The 4,607-nt window shown below is 41.9% G+C and overlaps 1 protein-coding gene across 3 annotated transcripts in view; it reads right to left on the bottom strand.

Annotated features, from left to right (window-relative positions):
- The window catches only part of GHR (growth hormone receptor), a 270,221-nt gene extending 268,942 nt beyond the window's left edge, over positions 1-1,279 (bottom strand). For 2 of the 3 annotated variants that reach the window (XM_072416652.1, XM_072416653.1), the window contains exon 1: positions 1,023-1,278. The gene's annotated coding sequence lies outside the window, so the exon portion shown is untranslated. Of the gene's footprint in view, positions 1-1,022 lie in introns of all 3 variants that reach the window. The other variant, XM_072416657.1, reaches the window with a different exon arrangement.
- Positions 1,280-4,607: the final 3,328 nt, after the last annotated feature.

Raw genomic sequence — 4,607 nt, 5'->3', positions numbered from 1 at the left:
GAAGAGAAGAGAAGAGAAGAGAAGAGAAGAGAAGAGAAGAGAAGGGAAGGGAATGGAAGGGAAGAGAAGAGAAAAGAAGGGAAGAGAAGAGAAGAGAAGGGAATGGAAAAGGGAATAGAAGGGAAGGGAAGAGAAGAGAAGAGAAGAGAAGAGAAGGGAATGGAAGGGAAAAGAAGAGAAGAGAAGAGAAGAGAAGAGACGAGAAGAGAAGGGAATGGAAGGGAAGAGAAGAGAGGAGAAAGAAAGAAAGAAAAAAGGAGAAAAAGAGTGAGAAGGGATAAGAAAGCAAGAGGGGGTGGAAAGAAAGGGATTAAAAGAGAGTGAGAAAAGAAGGGAAAGAAAAGAGATGAGAAGAGAAGAGAAGAGAAGGGAAGGGAAGGGAAGGAAAATAAGAAAGAAAGAAAAAAAGAAAGTATAAAGTTAAAGTGCATGGCAGAAAAGAAGGAAATGTAAGGGAAGAAGAAAGAAGATGAAAAAGTGACAGAAAAGACAGACAAGGGGGAGAGAAAATTAAAAGAGAAGAGAAGGTGAAAGAAAGTTGGAGTGCAAGACATGAAGAAGGGAGGAAAAAAGAAGGAGAAAGTAAGAAAGGGAAGAAAAGAGAAAACAGAGAGAGAAAAGAGGAAGCAAGAAAAAAGAGAAGAGAGCAAAACACAGGGAAAGAGAAATAGAAGAACAGAGAGAGTGAGCATAAGAGAACAAGAAAGAGAAAGAGAGAGAAGAGAGTAAAAAGAAAAGAAGGGGCAAGAAATAGAAAGTTAGAGTGTAAGAAAAAGAAAAGAGGGAAGAGAAAAAAATAAGGAAGGGAACAGGAAGAGAGCAGAAAAGAAGAGAGGGGAGAAGGAAGGAAGGAAGTAAAGAAAGGAAGAAGGAAAAGGAAAAGTCTGGAGATGAATGTCAGTGGCAGAGAAAAGTTTTCAGGATGAATAATGAGATCTGAGGGCAGAGTTTGCACAGCTCAGCTCTCCCCTGCACACACCGCACATCCCAGCAGCAGATTGCAAGCTCCTCTGCCAACCTACCGTGTTCTCCGCAGCTCGGCCGGACCTGGAGGTTTCTGTGCTGATCAACAAGCTGCTCTCCCACCTCCCCCCGAGCTGTCAGCTGTCAGTCGGGACTCCTCTGCTTGTAGCTGGGGCTCTCTGGCACTGTCACAGGCTCAGGCTTGCAGGGCAGCAGCAATACATCCAGCAGACTAATGACGCCCCGATCCGGGCTGTCCTGCACCCCCGCCGGCTCCCGGCATGCAAAGATCCGACCAGCAGCTCCGGCTGCCGCACCGCACTACTAGGGAAGCCTGGTGCGCGTCACTGTGCTGGGACTGTACTGCGCCCTCTGCAGGACAACACGGGGTACTGCATGCTGAGAAACATTTCTTATCATGGATAGACTCATTCATATATAAAGATATTAAGTGATTGTAAACATTAGGTATACAAATCTCTTATTTTCCTTACCATCAAAAAGTCAGATATACAATTTAATAAAATCTGTTTATTATGTGGGAGAATAAAAAAATCCTGCCTGAAATCTTATAAGCTGGAGATGATCCAACATTTGCACTGAAGCATATTATATTACTGTGCGCTGTGTAAGAAAAAGTACTGCATTTCTTTTTTCAATGTACATGAACAGGGGAGCTTCCTGTAATAAAGACCAGTGGCTGTGGTTCTCTCATCTTGTGCAGGGGGGTTGGTCTTGTATCCGCCCCCTTTTCTTCAGGCAGCCTGTATTGGGTAGGCCTGCTAGATCCCTTCTACAGCTCTGCCCTCTGAGCCGGCTACATGGAATTTAGTAATGTCACTCCAAGATAGAAGAGAAGAAGCAATAAGCAAAGAGAAAGAAAGAAAGGAAAACAGAAGGTAAGAGAGATAGAGGAAGCGGACACCCCATCACAGCAAGAGCACTGTATACACAGAGGTGACCCAAAAGTACCATGTGCACCACAAAATTGAGTTTTTCTAATAAAATGTAACAAATATCAAAGTCAATTTAAAAAAAAGATAAGGGAAACAGATTTTGGATATACAAATCTCTTCTGTACATGAATACATGAGGACTTTATTGTAAACATAAAACAATAATAATTAATCATAATAAATATTTCAGTTGGATGACCTAAAAAACTGAACACACAACATGCAACATTGTATCATTTTAAGAGAAAGAGCGTAATTGGTCGGATGTGCAGGATTATTTGTACATGACACAACATGTGTTCATTCTCCAACACCAATCAATTTATAGGCGATAAAGAAAAATCAATTGATTGGTACATTTTACTTCCCATTTAGATCTGAGTGTTGTATTGGATCCAACATTGCTTAGAAATAAAACATCCTATGTCCTCCTCCTATTGTGTGCTACTACCCCTACCTTTAGATTGTAAGCTCTTCTGGGCAGGGTCCCCTCCTCCTCCGGTGTCATTGTTTATATCTGTCTGTCATAATAATAATTGTAATATTAAAACTACTACATAATTTGTTTGAGGAAATCACCTCGGGACTTTAAAGACATTGTATTGATATTCATTAAATCAGATACCACATAATTATATAAAAAATTCCATTTATTAAGGAACAATATTAAAAAACAATCCTAAAACAACCATCGATAACATCAATACAGATATAGATACACAAGCGTACACGAGTTTGACGCGTTTCGCGGATCGAACGTCCGCTTCCTCAGAAACAAAGTCACCTAAAATCATATAACAATCAACAATGATACATTTCATATTCACTTTCCATATTCTCATATCCCCATATCATTATCATTGTTGATTGTTATATGATTTTAGGCAATTTTGTTCCTGAGGAAGCAGACATTCAATCCGCAAAACCCGTCAAACTCGTTTACGCCTGGGATCCAACCTAAAAGTGATCTATATCAGTAACGTTGTTATAGATGGCTGTTTTATTATTGTTTTTAGATATTGTTACTTAATAAATTGAATTTATAATATAATTATCAATACAATGTCTTTAAAGTCCCAAGGTGATTTCCTCAAACAAATTCTGTAGAAGTGTCAATGTTAATTGGGATGTGGCAATATATTATTTTTTTTTGAGCTAATTGATGGTTCTCTGTTAAATGAAGTTAATTATAATAATGTTTACCCAGTCCTAGACAGTTGTCACCATCAAAGAAGAAGGTAAGAGAGGAAATAAGGAATAGAGAAGGATGAAGGAAACAGAAGAGAAACGAGAAGGAGACAATGTAGCGAAACTAATAGATGGGATACGGAGGGGAATAGAAGAAAAGAAAAGGAAAATAGGATACAGAAAGACTGGTAGATTGAAAGAATAATTGGGAATAAATAGAAATTAAATTAAAACAGGAACCCAACAAGAAATCTAAATGAAAGTCATTTGATGTTAATTTTCGTTTCCATTATTTCTTTTTTTGCCAAGCGGTCCATGAAAAATCTTGGATTATTTGATGAATACTTTTTAGATTTTAAAGATTGAGTTACTATCAGGACAGGTTTCACAGGTGATTGTCATGTACCTAAGATGTATGTAAATGTTGGTAATCTTCATCCAATGAGCAGACTGAAAGTAAAAACATAACATGGGAAGCCTGGTGTACACATAACGAGAGCTCCAGGGCTTATGGGTGATGAAATGTTTCTATAAGGCCCTGGTCAGCACCAGTATTCACCAGACACCAGTCCCACAATCTAATGCCTCAGTCTTAAACTTTAGTAAGCCCCTGGTCAGCCTCGGGAGACTGGTTGCGTCTCCCAGCACACGGTTGCCCCCAAGCAGGAGTGTAGTGAAACGGGCATTGGTGGAAACGCCGTACCCACTCTTTTTTTACAAAGAATTCTTTGGTGGTGTGCAGCTCTGGCTAGTCTGCCCCCCACAGGGTCAGGAGAAGGACCCCGCCAGGGGGTGCACTGGCCAGAGCCGCGGACCACGTCTCCCTTATTGAATTGCAGGCTCAGAGAGGTGGGTGGGTTCTGGTATCATGACATCACTCTGGGGAGAGTGTCTCCCTTTTGAGTGACACAGGCAGGGGTGTATTGGGGCAGGCGTGTTCCACGCCCCCTCTTCTTTTTTTTATGATTACACCCCTGCCCCCTGGACTTAGTGACAGCAAACCAGGGGCCCACAGTTAAACAGTTCAAGAACTACCAGGCAAACCAGAGTACACAGCCAAGGTCTTACATTGGTGATCTGTCCACCAAATGAGGTACAGAGGGAGTAGCCACAAGCAGAGTCGGGGTCACAGGCACAGAGGTCACCCCATGCTGAATACAAACAATGAGTCAGGGAACAGGCAATGGCCAGCAACCAAACATCACACAAGACTCTCTCAAGCACATATTAGCCCAGGTAAACACTACAACAGGCACTGGGGGCAGCTGGGCAGCATGGGATTGCTCAGGAACCATTCTGCTAATCAGCTGCAGCACAGCTCCAAATCCCCCCCACTTGTGCAGGGGATGCCGAGAGAAAAAACACAGCTAAAGGTAAACAAGGATGCTGCAAGCCGCAGAGCACAAACTCCTAGAACTCTTCTGCTGCTGCGAGCGCCGCTGCCAGAGGGAATAGGCTAAGCACGCTCTACTTTGCCTGGGATTGTTGGCCTGAAGAATG

Source organism: Pyxicephalus adspersus, chromosome 6 (genome assembly GCF_032062135.1).
Source record: "Pyxicephalus adspersus chromosome 6, UCB_Pads_2.0, whole genome shotgun sequence".
In the NCBI taxonomy this organism is placed as follows: domain Eukaryota; kingdom Metazoa; phylum Chordata; class Amphibia; order Anura; family Pyxicephalidae; genus Pyxicephalus; species Pyxicephalus adspersus.
This window is presented reverse-complemented; position numbering and strand designations above follow the sequence as displayed.